The sequence below is a fragment of the Tamandua tetradactyla genome, chromosome 5, assembly GCF_023851605.1.
Source record: "Tamandua tetradactyla isolate mTamTet1 chromosome 5, mTamTet1.pri, whole genome shotgun sequence".
NCBI classification, from domain to species: domain Eukaryota; kingdom Metazoa; phylum Chordata; class Mammalia; order Pilosa; family Myrmecophagidae; genus Tamandua; species Tamandua tetradactyla.
Genome location: NC_135331.1, coordinates 157,996,792 through 158,018,930, shown reverse-complemented (window position 1 = coordinate 158,018,930; position 22,139 = coordinate 157,996,792).

Here is a 22,139-nt window from a genome sequence, read left to right as displayed (position 1 = left end):
ACATTGCAAAAGAAATGAAATCCGCTTGGAAAAATTTTTAGAAGTACTGTAACATTTTTTCTGTTTGTTTTTTTCTTTTTTCGAAAGAGAAATATTTCAAAAAATGAAACATATGAGCAGGCACTTCAAAAAAAAGTATTTTGTGTTTGTTTTTTGACTGACATGCTATAAAAAAGGATTATATTTGTGAAAGAAGATACCGATTGCCAATATTTCAAATACCATCTTGCAATGTATAGTTTCTAGTGACATCGTAGTATAAATCTGTAATTTGAACTTTTACTTTGGAATGTAAAGTAGAAAATATTAGCTATGTCAATGATATCTTGCAAAGTGTTCCCATTTATAATTATTTATATTGTAAATAGCTTTCTGAAGTAAATTTGAAGTTAATGTGCATAAAATGTATTTATTATGTGAGAATTTTTTGGTTTAAAATATAGTTACACGTATGCTGTTTGAGTCTGACTTTTTCATTGAAAGAAAGGTCTGTGTTAGACGAAACAGACTGTCAACTAGAAGATTAGTACCGTAAATAAACAAGGACCATTTTAGCTTGAGATTCTGTCAGAATAAGTTAACACATTTACATATCACACCCTTCGAGATCTAGGGATAGGAACTTAGATATATGCATAGTAACTATGAAGTAATGGGTTTGATTTTCATTAGACACTGGACAATGATTTTTCAGTGTTCATTGTGACAGCTTAAGCAGGACTTCTTTGAGTTTCTACTTTGCTAAAATGAAGTGAGAAATTTGGAAGTAAAGATTGCATTTTTAACATCTAAGACAAAGAAAACCTATATCAGGATTATTTAGTTCATTGTCATTCAAATAAAAACCCACATCTTGAACAATTTTTTATGTTTGAATCTAAGGTATGTTTAAAATTCAGAATTAGGAATTAAGGTCAAACAAAAATAGTTGCCAGGTCTCATTTTCCTAGTGTCCAACACATTTTTTTTTTCCTCCAGGGATGTCTGGTTTGCCCTGATGTGTTTTAGAAATTGTCATCCATGGACCACTCCAATAAACCCACACAATATCTTTTAATTCAGTGAAAATGTTTATAATTCATAAAGCTTCTTAATATAAATTTGCATCAAGTATCATTAATGTTACAGCATTTATCAGGTACTTTCCAATATAATTCTTTAGCGTCCTTGTTTTAGTGCTTTTATTTCTATAAATATTTCATTTACCTCTCATTCTTAAAAAACGACTGTGCTTCCAATTTAGTTCACAACAATTACTGAGTACTTACCATGTGCCCAAATGGGATGGGTACCAAGAATCTCTCTCATCTCAGAGATCACAGGAAAATCACGTACAGTGGGTCTTTGATTTTCCTTGTGTGCTTTGAAAGTATACATTCTTAGATAATAATATAAATGACTAACATTTACTGAACCATCATATACGAGGCATTGAACAAAGGTGAGACCATCAGGAGGGCTGATACCCCATTTTATTAACGAGGATACTGAGAACTCCGAGAGGTTAAGAAATTTAACAAAGCTCACATCGCTAGTAAGTGGTGGAGATGAAATTTGAACCAGGCAGTTTTACTTTAAAAACTTACTTTACTTCATTCTACTTTTCTCACTTTATAATAACAAGCCAGTGGGGGGCGGGTCAAAAACAACATTCAATCTAGTCAAATGGTGGCTCCAGCAGCTCCATGAATGGTTGCAGAACTAGGACTGCTATTTCTCCATTATTATGCTGGTACATGGTAACCAGCACAAGAGAAAGATGGGGCCCATGCCTTTGTCCCTCTATAAGACAAGTTTGCCCTTCTGCTGAATGAGAGTTCTGAGGTTCCTGTTATATGAACATGATACCAAGAATGGTCTAGGTCATGATAAGCTTACAGGCAAAGTATCCTAACAGGCTCCCCATGATGTTTGACTTCTGTTTTTGAGGCTTTCTCCAAATAAGTGGCTTAAATACTAATTAAAACTGTATACATTAAAAAAAAATACATTCCTGGGATATGGGTCAAAGATATTACTTTGTCATGATAGTCATTAAATACTGTTTGGCTTCATAGAAAATTTTTCTTTCTCTTTAGGTAAAAACCAATCAAAGCCCACTCAACCAAGAATTAGCATAGTCAGAGATGACTGCATTATTTAAGGGCCTGGTTTTAAAGTTACATGGCAACTTCAAGGGGCTATTGTGCAGCTGCCATATTACATACTTTTCCTATTTGGAGGGAAATTGGTCCTAAGATATCTGACAGGAAGCCTGCCCCTTAGAACACAGATGATTCCTATAAATTGTCTTTAAGTGGGCAGCATACGCTTGCTGGAATCATCTGTCTCTGGGTGCCTAGGTAAGTGTACCAACCCACGGGTGCCAGCAACCAGTCACCCACTCAGCCATCCATGGCCACTGACCTCTAACAGTGTCAGAAGGGTTGACCCTCTGTAGTACTTCTTGGCCTTTTCATAATTCTGCTTTATAGCTTAATATGTGCTTTATTTACTAATGGAATGAGATCCAGGGTGGGAGAAATGTAAAACAGCCCCTACTTTGGGAGTTTGTAAATAATCTCAGCTTTGTTCAGCTTCCCCCAGGTCAGACTCCTGTGTGGGGAGTAATTCCATATGGGAATTTTACTCAAGTGCCATCTAAGTAAACCTTAAAGGGAATCTTGGCATTATCTCCCCAACCATAAGGAAATCATTCTCAATTTCTGGCAAGGGTTTCCTAATAGCTTTGTTCAGTATTTAAAAAGAAAAGAAAAGCTGAACCCGGAGAGTCTTTTTATGGATAAGGTCTCCAGGGCTCACTTGGGAATGGGTAATTGGGATCTAATGCGAGAAGAAATCATCCAGGCAATAACTGGGCTTCATTATTCAGTGCATTTCTACATTTCCAATTTCCAGTTTCAGACCTTGCATTAGTCACATGCCCCGTTAGTTAGGCTACACAGGGTTTGTTTATGGTGCCATGCTAAACCATTTTTTAATTTAAAAGGTCAGGGACAGATTTTCCATACACATTTGTAATGCTGATACATAATTAAATATCAGTAGCTAGGAAAGTTTTTTTCCAGGGAGGGAAGAAGAGGAGGTGGAAGCCTAGCTGGTCTTTACACTACTAAATACATCTTTCAGTCACATGAATGCTTTGTTTAAATACCCACATCTTTTATATGTTTAACCTTAATGTTTTTTTTCATAAAATAGTTAAAATATTTAATAATGTCATAACTAACTTTTCTTTCATGAACAATGATGGTGCTTTATTTAATGTCACTAAAAGAAAATAAGATGGCTTCAGAGTTTACCACTCTTTCATTCTCCCTTTAGTTGGTTTCCCTCTTTAGAGATTTTATGTCAATAGTTTATCATTACTTTATCACTCTTTCCGGAAGCTCTCCCCTCATTCGTCAGACATCACGTCTTTGATAAGGACTATTTTTTTTTCTGTATCCTCTATGGTGGAGTCACATTTCATCCTTTTTCCATGTGACCATCCCGTTATTGAAGCACCATTTGTTGAATTTTTTTTTTTTTTTTGCGGGGGTGGGGGGGGGGCGGGGGTAGGTGCACCGGGCCGGGAATCGAACCCAGCACTGCCTCATGGCAGGCGAGAATTCTACCACTGAACTACCCTTGCACCCCCTGACAAGGCCTACTTTTGTTTTTAGATACAGCCATAGTGACACTATCACATCTACCAAAATTAACTATAACTTTTTGTCACGAAGATGCGGTTTTAAAAGGACAATGAGATTAGGCGTGAAACCTCTTTGTACCTGAAAGTCCTGACCCCGCTCTTGAGACATCCCTAACCTTCAACTCTTCCACTAGCTCTCTTCATCTCCTCCCTCACCTTCTTCCTCTCATTTTTGACTCTCCCCCCAGCCCGGCCCTGGGATTTCTAATTCTCCAGCTTTCCTTGCACACGCGGAGAGCGCACCCGCGCATGCGCACGGCCGATGAGCCGCTGTCAGGGCTTCCAGGCCTCGGAGCTGCTCAGCGACTCTGGATTCGAGCTTCCCAGCCGCTGTTTTACGTCCTGAGAGGAACCTGAATCCTACTCTCGGTTGAAGACTGAGTGCTTTGTAGTCCTTGCCTTCCTGAAGCATACCGGCATCTCCCACCAACATTTCAAAATAACGTGTGTCTGCGCTCTCCCGGCGTCCTCGCTGCTGCCCGCGGGTCTGAAGCAGGGGACTCTCCTCTCCCGGGCTCCCTCCTCCTCCTGTGACACCCGGCCCAGCCCCTCGCTCCTCCCGCGGCCCACACCACTAATTACTCCTTTCTCCTCGCTCTTCACGTGCCCATTTTTTTGTTGTTGTTGGTTTGCTTTTGTTTCAGGGTATTGCTTCAGTCGCTCATTTTGAAGAAGCCAAGACGAGCAAAACTCGAAGCAGCTCTGCAGCCACTGTCTTTCTCTTCTTTTACCAACACAAAACATTTTCTGTTGTGTAATACGCTACACTCTCTACAGCCTCTTTTACACACCCTTCCGATTTTACAAATCAACTCATTTTCTTGGTACTTAAATATTTCTGCATTTTCTACCGCCATTTACAAAATTATCTCCCACAGACTTAGTCCACACCCAACACACTGGTGAATTCCTTGTTCCCTGATGGCGACGTCAGTCCATGCTTAGCTGCTGGGTCCCACCTGGTTTGAATCCCAGTTCTGCCCTCAGCGTGGTGCGACTTCGAACGCTGTGGCTTGGTCCTTTCCTCTGTGAAATGGCAGGATGAGGATTCATGCTCAAAAGACTGTATGAGCCTTCAGTGAGGCAAGGCCTGTGCAGCGCTCAGCATACAGCAGGCGCCCCATCTATGTTAGCTGTTGGCGTTAGGACCTCGGAAAATGCGGTGGCACAGTTTTTCACTTTCCCTTAGTTCATCATCTAGTCAGCAGCCAACCAACTCGTCTCAAGTGCCTCCACTTAACTGGCCACTTGGCAGCAGGGACTGCGCTCTCACTCCTCCGCTTTCCCGCCCCTCCCTTGTAGACGGCCCCTCCTGGCCTCGCCTTGACCGCCTTCTATCCCTCCACCCCTTTCACCTCTGCCTGGGGACTCGCTCTTCTCTGAACTCCTGTTGTTCTTAGCCAACTGGCAGCAGCTCCCTCCTGCTCTCTAGTTGGGCTGTCTGGGCTCTTTAACACGAAAGCCTCTCAGTGCTGGGACTATCTCCTAGGCCTCCTTTTAACTCCAGCCCAGCCCCCAAAACAGTGCCCCGTGGAAGGGAGAAGCATGGTAATTACTTGTTGGATAAGTGAATAAATGCTCCTTCACAGATGGTGATGCAGCATTTCAGGAATTTGATCTTAGTCTTCGGTCAACATTATAAAATTTCACTTGGTTTATGTTACCCAAATAATATTCAGGATTCTGTTAACGTCATTATAGATTCTTCCATGTTTTGGGGGAGGGGAGGACGGTTGCAACTGATTTCCAACCTTCCAGATGTTAAGACCTGAACAGTAATCGTTTTGACGTACATCCATATAAATGATTTTACCTGTTTTTTGTGTGTGAGAGGAGATGAGACACATGACACTTTGGCACAATTCCTGGCTTGTGGTATAACCAGGTTTCTGGTCTACCTCTCCAACCCTCTCAGATTCACCTTTTCTCCCAGCTTGCCTCTAAATTTCTCTCTGCTTTTCTGGTTTATAGTCCATATTTCTAAGTTGTATTACATAACAGAGATCCAATTTAAACAATATTTTCCCCAAATTTAACCCTATCATGAATAAGGCATGTATTAGTTAGGGTTCTCTAGAGAAACAGAATCAACAGGGAACACTTGCAAATATAAAATTTATGAAAGTGTCTCACGTGACCATAGAAACGCAGAGTCCAAAATCCACAGGGCAGGCTGCGAAGCCGATGACTCCAATGGATGGCCTGGATGAACTCCACAGGAGAGGCTCACCAGCCAAAGCAGGAATGCAACCTGTCTCCTCTGAGTCCTCCTTAAAAGGCTTCCCATGATTGGATTTAGCATCACTAATTACAGAAGACACTCCCCTTTGGCTGATTACAAATGGAATCAACTGTGGATGTAGCTGATGTGATCATGACCTAATCCTATGAAATGTCCTCATTGCAACAGACAGGCCAGCATTTGCCCAATCAGATGAACAGGTACCATAACTTGGCCAAATTGACACCTGTCCCTAACCATGACAGTCCACCCCTTGTCAACTTGGCACATATATATATATATATATATATATATATATATATATATATATATATATATATATATCACCTTAGACCATACTTAATTTCCAAATGAAAACAAATAAGCACACATTTTTTCTTTTACCTGACAATACTCAACTGTCCTGCATATAACTGGAAACACATTAAATCTCTCCAGAATAGCGTGCAAATCCTTGGGCAACATTCATTCTTAAACTTGATATCTTACAACTTAAATAGTATAACACAAACAAAACAGCATTACAGTCCTCGTTTCTGTAACTGATCACATGGTCGAAGTTCATATTTATCACTACCTTCTTCCACTACCCATTCCATGTTCCCTTTCCCCTCAGCAAGCACTTCAGCTGGCCGTGGTTCTTTGCCTAGTGGGGTGACCCAAGCCTTCATTCCTGAAGTCTCAGAGCCATTAGTGGTCCTGCCTGGATTGTGTTGTTGCAGTTTTCCATTGATTTTGATCACAGGGCATGGTAGTACTAATAGACGCCCCAGGGGATCTCCTATATTCCAAGAAAACTCTTCTTTACCTCCATTATGTAGTTGCAGTCCTACTTCCTTCTGATAGTCAGGGTCAATTACCCCAGACAATAATGTAATCCCCTTCTTGGTGTGTTGATCCAGAGGCATAAGTAGCCCAAAGTGGCCAGGTGGCAATCTTAACTTCCAGTTCAGTGGTATCACTGTTGTTTCTCCTGGAGAAAGCACATCCCGTTTTGGAACTAAAACCTGTAGACCAGCAGAACTCAGGGTAGCAGGGACAGGAAGCAAAAATTTTCCTAGTGGATCACTAGGAGTAATAGTGAGTGGCACCACACCCATTTCCACCCCTTGGTTCCTGGACCCATGGATCCTGGCTATGGGAGAAACAGCACCATACAGCAGACGCTGATTCAGAGCATACACAACTTCCTGGAGAACATTACCCCAGCCTTTCAAGTTTTTGCCACCTAGTTGGCACCGTAATTGAGTTTTCAAAAGGCCATTCCACCGTTCTATCAATCCAGCTGCTTCTGGATGATGGGGAACATGGTAAGACCAGAGAATCCCATGAGCATGTGCCCATTCCCGCACTTCATTTGCTGTGAAGTGTGTTCCTTGATCCGAAGCAATGCTATGTGGAATACCATGATGATGGATAAGGCATTCTGTAAGCCCACGGATAGTAGTTTTGGCAGAAGCATTGCGTGCAGGGAAAGCAAACCCATATCCAGAGTATGTGTCTATTCCAGTTAGAACAAATCACTGCCCCTTCCATGAAGGGAGTGGTCCAATGTAATCAACCTGCCACCATGTAGCTGGCTGGTCACCTCGGGGAATGGTGCCATATCGGGGGCTGAGTGTGGGTCTCTGCTGCTGGCAGATTGGGCACTCAGCAGTGGCTGTAGCCAGGTCACCCTTGGTGAGTGGAAGTCCATGTTGCTGAGCCCATGCATAACCTCCATCCCTACCACCATGACCACTTTGTTCATGAGCCCATTGGGCAATAACAGGAGTTTCTGGGGAAACAGGCTGACTGGTATCCATAGAATGGGTCATCTTATCCACTTGATTATTAAAATCTTCCTCTGCTGAAGTCACCCTCTGGTGTGCATTCACATGGGACACAAATATCTTCATGTTTTTAGCCCACTCAGAAAGGTCTATCCACATACTTCTTCCCCAGACCTCTTTGTCACCAATTTTCCAATTATGGTCTTTCCAAGTCCCTGACCATCCAGCCAAACCATTAGCAACAGCCCATGAGTCAGTATACAAACGCACCTCTGGCCAGTTTTCCTTCCAAGCAAAATGAACAACCAGGTGCACTGCTCGAAGTTCTGCCCACTGGGAGGATTTCCCCTCACCACTGTCCTTCAAGGACACCCCAGAAAGAGGTTGTAATGCTGCAGCTGTCCACTTTCGGGTGGTACCTGCATATCGTGCTGAACCGTCTGTAAACCAGGCCCGAGTTTTCTCTTCCTCAGTCAATTCACTGTAAGGAACTCCCCAAGAGGCCATAGCTCTGGTCTGGGAAAGAGAAGGTAATGTGGCAGCAGGAGTGGAAACCATGGGCATTTGTGCCACTTCTTCATGTAACCTTGTGCCTTCAGGACCTGCTCTGGCTCTATCTCGTATATACCATTTCCACTTTACAATAGAGTGCTGCTGTGCACGCCCAACTTTATGGCTTGGTGGGTCAGACAACACCCAACTCATGATAGGCAACTCAGGTCTCATGGTAACTTGGTGGCCCATGGTTATGCGTTCAGTCTCTACTAAGGCCCAGTAGCAGGCCAAAAGCTGTTTTTCAAAAGGAGAATAGTTATCTGCAGCAGATGGTAAGGCTTTGCTCCAAAATCCTAAGGGTCTGCATTGTGATTCTCCTATTGGGGCCTGCAAAAGGCTCCAGACAGCATCTCTATTTGCCACTGACACTTCCAGCACCATTGGATCTGCTGGATCATATGGCCCAAGTGGCAGAGCAGCTTGCACAGCAGCCTGGACCTGTCGCAGAGCCTCCTCTTGTTCAGGTCCCCACTCAAAATTAGCAGCTTTTCTGGTCACTCGATAAATGGACCGGAGTAGCACACCCAAATGAGGAATATGTTGTCGCCAAAATCCAAAAAGACCAACTAGGCGTTGTGCCTCTTTTTTGGTTGTGGGAGGGGCCAGATGCAGCAATTTATCCTTCACCTTAGAAGGGATATCTCAACATGCCCCACACCACTGGACACCTAGAAATTTTACTGAGGTGGAAGGCCCCTGTATTTTTGTTGGATTTATCTCCCATCCTCTGACACGCAAATGCCTTACCAGTAAATCTAGAGTAGTTGCTACTTCTTGCTCACTAGGTCCAATCAACATGATATCATCAATATAATGGACCAGTGTGATGTCTTGTGGGAGGCAGAAACGATCAAGGTCTCTGCGAACAAGATTATGACATAGGGCTGGAGAGTTGATATACCCCTGAGGTAGGACAGTGAAAGTATATTGCTGACCTTGCCAGCTGAAAGCAAACTGTTTCTGGTGGTCCTTACTAATAGCTATTGAGAAAAAAGCATTTGCCAGATCAATAGCTGCATACCAGGTGCCAGGGGATGTACTGATTTTCTCAAGCAATGATACTACATCTGGAACAGCAGCTGCAATTGGAGTTACCACCTGGTTGAGTTTACAATAATCCACTGTCATTCTCCAAGACCCATCTGTTTTCTGTACAGGCCAAATAGGAGAGTTGAATGGGGATGTGGTGGGAATCACCACCCCTGCATCTTTCAAGTCCTTAAGAGTGGCAGTAATCTCTGCAATCCCTCCAGGAATACGGTATTGCTTTTGATTTACTATTTTGCTTGGTAGGGGCAGTTCTAGTGGCTTCCACTTGGCCTTTCCCACCATAATAGCCCTCACTGCACAAGTTAGAGAACCAACGTGGGGATTCTGCCAGTTGCTCAGTATGTCTATGCCAATAATACATTCTGGAACTGGGGAAATAACTACAGGATGGGTCTGGGGGCCCACTTGACCCACTGTGAGACGGACCTGAGCTAAAACTCCATTGATCACCTGGCCTCCATAAGCCCCCACTCTGACTGGTGGTCTAGAGTGACGTTTTGGGTCCCCTGGAATTAATGTCACTTCTGAACCAGTGTCTAATAATCCCCGAAATATCTGATCATTTCCTTTTCCCCAATGCACAGTTACCCTGGTAAAAGGCCGTCGGTCTCCTTGGGGACGACTTAGAGGAAGGTCAACAGTATAAATTTGTGGCAGTGTAACAGGTTTCTTCCCCATAGGGACCTGGCCTCCCCTTCATTCAAGGGGCTCAGGGTCTGTAAACTGTTTCAAGTCTGGAAATTGATTAAGGGGCCATGACTCTGTGTTTTTGTAATTCAGGTTAGACTTCTGTTCCCTTGACCTAGAACTCTTTTGTTTATACAGCTCCAACAAGAATTTAGTAGACTGCCCTTCTATTGTATTTCTAGGTACCCCATGATTTACTAGCCAATGCCACAAATCTCTGCGTGTCATATAATTTTTATGCCTCCTTTGAGTTTGTTGTCTATTATAATAGCCGTGTCTACCCTGTCTTTGGTGATTAAGTGCTGCCACCTGGCTTCTGCCAACTCGGGATCCTGTCATCCCCATTGTTTTTAAGGATTCCAGCTCAGTGACAGCAGTTCCTACAGTAATATCTGACCTACAGAGAAGTGCAACCACAGAGCTCTTGAGGGATGATGGTGCTAGTCTCACAAACTTATTTCTCACTGTTCTGGTAAAAGGTGCATCTTCTGGACATTCCTGGGGTGTAAGAGCAGGCTTTGCATTATAAATCCACTCTAACATCCCAATCTCTCTAAGCCTCTGGAACCCCTCATCTACATTATACCAGGGCAGTTCTGGCATTTCAACCTCAGGTAATGTTGGCCACCTTTTGATCCATGTTTCAACCAACCACCCAAACAAGCTGTTAACACCTTTTCTAACTGCTCTAGCTATAACATTGAATGCAGAATCTCTGCTTAGTGGGCCCATATCAATAAATTCAGCCTGATCCAGCCTTATATTCCTCCCACCATTATCCCACACTCTTAAAATCCATTGCCACACATATTCCCCTGATTTCTGTCTATATAAATTGGAAAACTCACACAGTTCTTTTGGAGTATAACGTACCTCCTCATGTGTGATACTTTGTACCTCACCTTTAGGGGCCTGTTGGGACTTTAGTCTAGTTATAGGTCTAGAAGAAATGAGGGGTGGTGGGGGTGGGTCATGAAAAGAATTAGAAATATCTTCCAAGCCATTTGCTTCAGGGCTTTCATTTGCAGTTTCATCTGGTGAAACAGGATCAATAACTCTAGGGCTAATCCCTTCAGGAGGAGGTTGGGTGGCCAATTCCTCAAGGCAGGCTGGAGGTGGGGCGGCTATGTCCTCAGGGCAGACTATTACAGGGTTATCTAAAGAAGGCTCAGCATGGTCTAGGGTTTCAACCTCACCCCCAACATCATTATCAATCCATATGTCACCATCCCATTTTTCAGGGTCCCACTCCTTTCCAATCAATGCCCTCACTTTAACGGCAGACACCATGCAAGACTGAGATTTCAGTTTACGTTGTAAAGTTGCTACTCTAACAATAAGATTCTGAGTCTGATTTTCAGAGATCTCAAGTCTATGGCTACAGGAAATAAAATTTTCCTTCAGGATACTCATAGAAACCTCTACATCTTTCAGACGGCACTTAAGCTTCTTGTTTGAAGCCTTAAGCCCATCCCTTTCACCCTTTAATGTAGACAGTGTATCTAACAACAACCAACCAACATCTCTATAACTCTTATTTCTACAAAACTCCATTAAGATGTCAAAAACATTATCCCCCAGAGTCTGGCTTCGTACAAGCAAAGCATTAGGAGAATCGAATGATGATATTTTGACTATCTCCTTTGCCAACTCAGTCCATGGATTGGGAGTGTCATTCTGATTACGGGAATCAGAGTCCTTAGTGTCTCTGAGCCCAGTCAGAGTAGAAAACCATTCATAAAAACCCATTTTTAAGATTCTGTTCTTTAAGAACCACTCCTGGTACCAAGATGTATTAGTTAAGGTTCTCTAGAGAAACAGAATCAACAGGGAACACTTGCAAATATAAAATTTATGAAAGTGTCTCACGTGACCGTAGAAACGCAGAGTCCAAAATCCACAGGGCAGGCTGCGAAGCCGATGACTCCAATGGATGGCCTGGATGAACTCCACAGGAGAGGCTCACCAGCCAAAGCAGGAATGCAACCTGCCTCCTCTGAGTCTTCCTTAAAAGGCTTCCCATGATTGTATTTAGCATCACTAATTACAGAAGACACTCCCCTTTGGCTGATTACAAATGGAATCAGCTGTGGATGTAGCTGACATGATCATGACCTAATCCTATGAAATGTCCTCATTGCAACAGACAGGCCAGCGCTTGCCCAATCAGATGAACAGGTACCACAACTTGGCCAAGTTGACACCTGTCCCTAACCATGACAAGGCATTTCCACAAATTTGACTTCTTCACATTCTTTCCAAATTCCATCTCTTTTCCCTGAAACTTCACTCTTTTACCTCCCATGCTATGGACATGGTCATCTTCCTAAAGAATTTATGTCATTCATCTGTTTAAGAAGCACTTTTGTGTCCCTGCTACAGTTGAATGAAACCTAAATCCCTTAGCTTGCCATGTAAGGTGCTTCACAGCTGAGCCCCAAACCACCTGACCAGCCTCATCTTCATCTGTCCACCCCAGACACCCTAGAGCTCTGCTACACGAGGTTTTTCACTGTTCTTGGGATGCGCCATGCCTTTCACTAGCCCAGGTCTTGGCACAGCTGTTCTCTCTGTTTGACAAGCTCCATAGTCATTTTCCATCAGGAAAATTTCTCTTCACCCATTAAGGCACAGACAGTTCTCACCTGGGGCCTGAAGTCGTCTCTGATTCCTTTAGGAAAGATTTGCACTTCCTTTGAAGCTCTCACCAAGCCCCAAAGGGCTTTTCTTTTGTAATACCAGGTATATTTTGAGCTACAGGATTAAAAAATATATATAAAAAATTATAGTTTGTTAAAATTTGACATAATACAGTACTAAAGAGAACATAGAGAAGTTTGCTGCATCTTATTTTTGCTTTCAGCAATATATTATGGGTATCCTTCCATATCAGTTCATATATATCTCCTTCGTCCTCTTTTAATGGGCACATAGTATTTTACAATATGGATGTGCCATAGTTTATCTATCTCTTTTAATGGGCATTTACTTGTTTCCAATTTTCAATTGTTATCATATTGTGGTAGTTAGATTCAGTTGTCAACTTGGCCAGGTAAAGATGCCTAGTTCTATTGCTGTGGACATGAGCCAATGGCATGTGAACCTCATCCATTCCTGATTACATCTGCATTCAGCTAGGAGGTGTGCCTGCTGCAGTGAATGATGTTTGATTTAATTGGCTGGTGCTTAAATGAGAGAGCTCAACGTGGCACAGCCCAAGTAGCTCAGCATACCTCATCTCAGCGCTTGCAGTTCAGCCCAGGCCTTTGGAGATGTAAAAAGGAATCACCCCGGGGAAAGTTGTTGGAACCCAGAGGCCTGGAGAGAAGGTCAACAGAGATTGCCCTGTGCCTTCCTACGTAAGAAAGAACCTCAGTTGAAAGTTAGCTGCCTTTCCTCCGAAGAACTATATGTCAATTAAATAAATCCCCTTTTATTGAAAGCCAAGCCATCTCTGGTGTGTTGCATTCCAGCAACTAGCAAACTACAACACATATGTACAATAAACATCCTTGTAAATATCTTTTTGCATCTGTGACTGAATTTCAGTAGGATGGATGCCAAGAAACCTGCTGAGTCAAAGGGTATCTTTGATTTTGATAAGTACTGCCAAATTGCCCTCCAAAAGCATTGCAAATTATACACTCCCTGCAGTATTCCAGGAAACTATATACTTGTCCTCTCATATTTTCATTTTTGTTTCAAATTAGAGTTGTATGTTTCTTTACTTTTAGGTACTTAATAATTTTTGATCTGTTAACATCTGGGTCTCATTCTATAACTTTTTCTAAATTATAATTTATGTGTACAGGAAAGTGCTTGATTTTTGTGCACTTATATTTATTTTATACTAACCCTATGTGACAGATTCAGTTATGTACCACAGAAAAAACAATGTTCTTAATCTTATTCCATTTCTGTTGTCACAAACCCATTGCAAATAGGACCTTTTGAAGGTGTTATTTTTAGTTAGGATCTCCGTCAAGAGATCCAAGAATTATCCTACTGCTAGAAGCCTTATGTATATATTTTATTGGTGACATATAGCATATATACAAAAAATCAATAAATTTCCAAATATATTTTAGCAAGTAGTTTAAAAAACAGATTTTAAAGTTTGGTATGGGTTACAGTTCCATGATGTTTTGTTTTTCTTCTAGCTGCTCCAAAATACTGGAGACCAAAAGAAATATCAATGATTCAGCTGTCGTACTCATTTGTTAAATCCTATATTTTCTATTATACCCCTCTTCTTTTTTTGTGAAAAATAACATATATACAAAAAAAAAAAGCAATAAACGTCAAAGGACATCGCAGCAGTTCACTGTAGAGCAGATTTCAGAGATTAGTATGGGTTACAATTCCACAATTTTAGGTTTTTACTTCTAGCTGCTCTAAAGTACTGGAGACTAAAAGAAATATTAATATAATGATTCAGCACTCATACTAGTTTGTTAAACCCTACCTTCTCTGTATAACTCCACCATCACCTTTGAGCTTTCTCCCACTCTTTAGGGGTATTTGGGCTATGCCCATTCTAACTTTTTCACGTTGGAAGGGGTTGTTGATAATATGGGATAGGGGGATGGAACTAGTTGATGTTCTGGAGAGGCTGGACCCTCTGCATTTCAGGACTTATCTGGTCCAGGGACCCATTTGGAGGTAGTAGGTTTCTGGAAAGTTACCCTAGTACATGGAACCTTTATAATCTTATATAATGCCCTAGATATTCTTTAGGATTGGCAAGATGGTTTCGGCTGGGGTTTGGCAAGCTATGATAGGTAGCAATGTCTAACTGAGGAAGCCTTATATTTATAAAAGCCTCCATGGAGAGGTGACAGAAGCTGAAAGTCAGCAGAACCTGGAAGAGAAAGAAGACATTGTCATTGTACGGGTAAAGCCAAGAGATCCAAGGATTACTAGCCAGCCAAAACACTTTTGACCCAGGAGGAAGCATGCCTGCCAGCCTCTGACAGAGCGAGCCAACAAAGTCCTGTTGTTTGAGCTAGCCCATTGTGTGCTATTGGTCATGGCATCTGGGAAACTAAGATATCATCTTTATTTCTTACAGTTTTCAGCTATTTCCTTGGGCTTTCTGGGTAGGCAATAATATTTATTTCAAATGTTTACATTTATCTTTTTTGATTTCCAGATATTAAGTTTTAAAAAAATCAATAACCAATGCTTAATTTTATCAAGTATCTTTTCAGCATTCATGTTCATAATATGTGTGCTGGTTTGAAAGGATATATGTACCCTTGAAAAGCCATGTTTTAATCAAAATCCCATTTCGTAAAGGCAGATTTTTGGAGATAAAGAAGGAAAATGCCTCCCAGGGAGCTTCATGAAACAGGAAGCCAGGAGAGAAAGCTAAGAGATGACGCCATGTTTGCCATGTGCCCTTCCAGCCGAGAGAGAAACCCTGTGTTCGCCATGTGCCTTCCACTTGAGAGAGAAACCCTGAACTTCACTGGCCTTCTTGAATCAAGGTATCTTTCCCTGGATACCTTTGATTGGACATTTCTATAGACTTGTTTTAATTGGAACATTTTCTCGGCCTCAGAACTGTAAATTAGCAGCTTATTAAATTCCCCTTTTTAAAAAGCCATTCCATTTCTGGTATATTGCATTCCTGTAGCTAGCAAACTAGAACAATATGTTTCTTTCTTAATTTACTAATTTGAAACATCCTTGTGTTACTGGCCAAAACCTGCTTGTTCAAATTGTTCTTGTAATATACTTCTGCATTTAGTGTGCTAATGTTTCATTTCAATCCTTAACTTTCTTGTTTTTGTTCCTTATTTGATTATGGGCTCTTTGGGGGCAGGAACCATACACTGTTGAGCTGTGCATGCCCCTCATCTCACATGGTACCTGGTACACACTAGATACTGAAACTGTGCTTGTATCTGTTCTCTGAAGACCTGGCTTCAAATGTCAATTCTGCCTTTTACTAAGGTTGTGGACAGGTCACTTAATATTCATCTGTTTCTTTATTTGTAAAATGTGATGCTATCTCCGATGTGATGCTACCCATGTAGATGATATAAAAGAACATATGTAAAGTATCTGTTATGGTTTTTGGAGTAGAGAAGGTAATTAGAGTTAGCTCCTTTACATTTTCCTTTGACTTAGAAAAATAACCTGAATTTATTTGTCATGACAGAGTTATCAGGGCACTCCAATAACTTTTTAAACAAATAAGATTATGAGTGACTCTGTACCCCTGCATTCTGATTGTTGAATGAACCCATAGATGGCAAGCTTCTTTTGATCACAGTTATCAAATAAATATTTCTTGGGAAGCCTATCATTGCAACTTTTGAAAAACCTAATACATAGATGTCAGGACAATTAATAAGAAATTTCCATTTCTTTAGTATTTCATGTTTTCTACTTTAACCATGAAAGCATACATGCACAGAAACACACAAACACATACATACGTACATCTTTTTGATTTGTTTTTTTAAATGACCGTTCTAGTCTGTCTCTTATATGTTAGGTTACTAAAGGGTAGACTTGAGGCCGATTTTTAAGTCACCAGTTCAGCAATGAGCTTGAGTTTTGTTTTGTGTGGTCTAATTTTGGTTTTTGGTTTTTATAAGGAAAGAAAAAGAAAAACTGGACTGTTTCAACCTGAAATCTCCCTCCACCAAACTTAAATATTAATGTTTCCTCATATACAGGAGAGTACATTCTATTGCCTATGCATGAAGCTGAATCAATGCCTCAGTTAAACCCTCTGGTGTCATCTCGCTGAATGGTTTCAAATTGGAATACAAAGCTAGATGAAACTAAGATGAGATAGTAGAAATTGTGACAGGGCTATTTTTGAAATGATGCTCTTAGGAAAAGCTGCTGATTGAAATCAATACCTCAAGACCCGGAATTTGAAAAGACCATTTCTGAGACCTGGGAAGGTCACTGAATAGAAGTGTCAGTTGATGGTATTCAGACCGTGCAATTGCTTTCACCAAGGTGCCTCTGTGTTTACTTAAGTGACTTGTGGTAGCTGGCGGCTGAGCATACATTGAAAGAGTCTCCCTCATTTCAGGCTCAGGGGAAGAGGAGACTAGAGGGGACATTATCTGTGGTTTAAATGAGTAAGTCCTAGTGTGCTGTATTGGAGGAAATGAATTGAACTGGATTTTCTTTTTCATTTATCCCCTGAAAAAAAAATCTGTGACGGATGTGTAGAATACAAACCTTTTAAATATTAAAAAATTAGAGCACCCCAAACCTTGCATTATTCACTTCATAACAAGTCCCTTAAAATAAGTTATAATTGAGCAGAAAAATTCATTTGTACAGATCTTTGCTAATATTTCCAATTTTCTCCAAGGCACATGGAGTCATTTTCCTTTTAAGAGTGAGATTTTGTTTGCAGTGATGTCCTAGGGTGTGGGTAACACAGAGGCTATTCATGCAATTTCAAGTTGCTTTATATAGAAGTTGCTAGATCACTTAATTATACTGAGGAAGGTTTGAAACTATTTTGTCAAAGAAAATACAGCCTTTAATGAAGCTATTAGCGTTTCAGTTTTTTACAGCATTATGTTTTAAAATTTAAATTATGAGGAAACTTGATTTGTCTTTTTTGTATGTCAAAGTGAGTAAATCACATTTCAGCATCCTTAGTATATGTGATGTATCTTAATGGTCAATTTTGTTCACTCTGTATAGGATTGTTCATTTAAATGAAACAGAATCCTTTTAACTTAATTATCCACTTTCTTGTCAGCCCAAGGATATATCCCAGATTCATGTACATGTCTTAGGGACAGATGTCCACAGTGGACACAGGAGTAGAAATTTCCCCTGCATCACCCCAGGTTTTTGTCATGTGCTGTAGGTCTGTATATGTTCTTCAGAAGCATGGATCTGACCAAACTGGGTGTGAATTAAGCTTTGGAAACTGAATCAAGGTTTTAAAATATCAGGGGAACATTTTGGAAATCTAAGCTGGTCCATCAGTTGCCTTCGTATGTAAGACCATGTGTAAAAGGGTGGACCCTGCTGCTGCCTCCTCTGTTTTGGGCAATCAGTCCAGAAACCATGAACACAGAAGCAAGGTGTGAGATAAGTCGGCAGTCAGGAGCCTTAAGAGTAAAGCAACCTGCAAAGGGTCTTATGGGTTACCCAATGGTGTCCTTTGAAACAATACATGTCAATACAAAATATTATAAATGTACCATACCATAAGTACAAAGACTCTGAGAATAAGACCCTGCATAGTGAGTTTGCCTACTGGCCTTTTTATTTACATATGTAAAAAGAGAGTTGATGGGATAGGCTGGAAGCCTAATGGGGAAATTTTCTGCCATATCTACTTGGAGCTCTTTTGGAATCTGAGAACTCATTAAAAAGTAACCAGTCAGACTAAATGTGACCTTAAGGCCAAGGTCTTCCTAATCCATGCTCTATCACACCAGCAATGTGAACTTGAGCAAAGTACTTGGTCCCCTGAAGTCTCAGTATCTTCAACCATAAAATGGGAAAGAGTTCCTACGTAGAGGATTGATAAGAGGATTAAAAAGTAATGTCTAAAAAGCATGGAAGTTTGAGTAATACTATGAGTATTTTACTAATTATTATTGGACTTTGTTCTTTGATCTAAATTCTGTAATCTTTGTTTCTAGTGTTAAACTGAAGTCAGAATATTTATGACTTTTTCTCAGTTCTGTGGTTTTAGAGTACATTGCATCTCATCAAAAGCAGTCTTTGTGAAAGGAAAAAAAAACAAACGTTGGAATGTATGTGATAGTTTTATTTTTATTGCAGTTCTTTAGTGGATTTCCAATATTATTCAGCATGTTTTATGTTTATAGAATTATTTAGGGTATAATCAAGAATGCCATAATACTGTCTTCATAAATGGGCACTGTTTTAAAATCTAGGCATAATTAGCAGGAAGATATTCATAGTGTAGGTCTGACATTATTATGACTGCAATATAAATTCCACGAGGTGGAGAAGATCCAGAGCAGGAAGGTTAAGATTTATCATGGTATCATGCATTTGCAATATGGATTGTACTTATCTTTTTATTTGCCACAGACAATGTAAATTAGGAACATCTGAATGGAGATTCGAATAATTTAGCATCTGTAGCCCCACTATAAAATATGCTGTCCTGATGCCTGGAGAGGAAACAGAAATGTACTGTTTTCTAACTCTACCGATATGATGTGGCTTCAGGTCCCAGAGGTAGTTCCTTACCAATAGTGGACAGGGAGCCATCCAGAATGGTAAGTGGGAAAATGGCAGTGATCACTTATCCTTATTTTCTCCCCTTCTCCTTCTAATGCTCTAAAGAACCCTCTTTTGTAGGAGGGAAGTTTTGAGTCATGGCGTCTTCAACCTATTTCTTTCCTCCATGTTTATTCCTCTATTGATGAAATCATAAGCTTTTAAGAAATGTAATTGAGCAATTGGGCATTTAGGTTCAAATAAACGCCAAAGGTTTGGATGGATGTCCTCATTTCTGGTTGTATACGTTCTTAGCAGTTATGAACAACCCCATTGTGCTCAGAGCATGGAGTTAATCACCATGGAGATAGGTAAGAGAACTATGACACACCCAGAACCTTATCATATATTATCTTGTTTGTTCTGACCACAAACCTTATTGTCCTCATTGACAGATGAGGAAACTGAGGCTTGGGAATTTTTAAATGACTTACCCAAGGTCACTAGTGGACCACAAGTCAATTTTTAAAAAAATTTTTATAATAAAGATGGGCTAGAATTTGGTTAAGAGTAAAGCTGTGGGCATATATCAGAGTGAGGCTTCTGCTCCTTGAATGCATTGAGAAAATTTAGATTGCAACAGCAGCAGCTGTGAGCACTGGAACAAATGTCAGGCCTGAAACCAAGATGAGAATTGGCCTGGTCAGAGAGTCTTCCAGATAAAATGGGGGTGGGAACGAGAGCAGAGAGAGCATGTGTCTCATCAGAGAACTTAACCTGCACAGCTGCAGTAAGGGGAGACCTGCAACTTTGAGGGGTTATGGTGAAAAAAGCCAAGGAAGATGGTACTTTCCTCCTTCACTCTGGGGGGAGTGAAGTAGTTTCTCCAAGTTTTCTCATTACACAACAATTTTGAAAATTTGAGTAAAAACGGCAAACTCTCTATGGCTTGAGAGAGTGCCTCGCTGTGGTCTCATCTGCAGTCTGAGATATTTCCTCCACTTTCTGACAGTCCTAATGGAGGCAGGAGGGGCTTTTCTTTGCTGCTATTTAGCATCAAACAACACCTGGGTTGCTTTGAGCCAATTATAGCTACTAATTTGCAGGTGGTTCTAAGCAGAGCTGAGGTAACCCATGTCTTCCTCTTGGCTATGCATCTTGAGTTCAGAAAGTGGAAGCGCAATGTCGCCCTGGCTTAATGCGGAACTGATTTCTTTCTTTGAGCCATAATAGCAAAGCAAGCACTTCAAAAAGACCAATCCATCTCCTCTCCATAAAACGTTAATACCCTTCAGTGTACAAAAAAGGAACAAGCTTCTCACCCTTTGCATGGCAAGCACCAGCTTAGGAAAGTAAAAAAGGAGCAAGAACATTTGAATATCCTCTTTTGCAGTCCATCTGTTATCCATTGTCCCATACTGCGAGAGTCGGAGAAAGTGCATCCTTTCTGCCGCTTGCCTGTAAGTTTAAACTTTGTTTCTACCTGGGTGGGGGTGGGCAGAATTCTGGGGGGGATGGGCAGAATCCTCAGGTAGAGAGACAAGGAGGCTGGCCATGTGGGGCTCCTGCTCCTGAGCAGTTGCTGTCCTCCTTCACATCAAAGCCAACTCTACCAACTGGAATTAGGACCAGGCATTTGGTAGTGGAGATGTTGTTTTTAGATGCACATGAGTGGGAAATTCTGAAGTGCCCATGGCACTGTCACCCTCTCTTGCCCTGTCTCCTTTTGGTAGATTCCACCATTGCTTTCTTGGCTTCTCTTTACCCTCACCATTTTTCCAACTCAGACTGATGTGTGGGGCACCAAGTCACTTTCATAGGAAGGCATTTTTGATGAGGAGAGGGAGCAGGGAGAATTAGTGACGTTTCATCATTCTTTTTCTCCTTTTAAATGATGTAAGAGAGAGAGTTCTTTTGTGTTGCTTAGTGCCCCAGCAAAACCAGTGAACTCTGTTCCATTCAGAAGGAAACTTGCACAACTTCAGGAGAGTGAAAGAAAGAAAAACACGCAGCATATTCTAGAGAAAAATGTTTGAAATAAATTATTGCTTTTAGAAATAAGACATGTTGCATGCCACCCTAATTAAATCATGGAATCCTAGTGCAGGAAGGGAACTAGGGTTATCTAGTCTAACTCTCTGTTCCAACATAACTCAACCCCAAGACTAAAGAACACATCAGGCAGACCATTACCCATGAAGTTTTAACTAGGACTTACAGGAGAAAATTCTTCCCAGTGGCAGCTGGTTGGGAAATGATAGTCAGCATTCCATTCCAAAAAACAAGAGGGCGAGAGTGCCAAGAGGACAGGATAGAAGACTCAGCAGAATCTCTCAAGATTTGGTTACAATGAACTCCCGGGAGACTTAGTTACAATGGAGTTTCAGCAGAATCCTGCCAGGATTGATTAGGGGAGAGGAGTTTTACACTCTTTGACCTTTAACATCTGTCCTGGCCATGTAGGTGGCTGCGGGCAGTGACTTGCTCTCAAAACGGAGGAGGGGGTGGGGTCCAGGCCCTGGGTCCTTACGATCCACACCCCCCACCCCCCACAGCAGACTATGTTGACCAGAGGACAGACATCGCTTTCATTAACAGAGTAAGAGAAAGAGTTCCCCACACAGAGATAAATCCATGAAGTGATGTTGCCATGGCCAAGAAAGGGAGTTACGGTTAATAGATAAAACCTGTGATTTCAGTCCTAGCTTCTTTTCCAGATTTTCTGATGTGCTGAATTCTACCAGGCCAGCAGAGGATTTCACACAGTCCAATCCACAAGGGACACAGTCCAAGGCAGGCTGGTGGCACCTGACAATGGTAGAGGCCTATTGCAGCAAGGTATTTGCTGCAATACTAAGGGTGAAAGAAAGATGTTTACGGGAAACTATGAGAGGCGAATCTTGTTGATCTAATAGAACACAAGCTAAATCTCCATTAGTAGACAAAA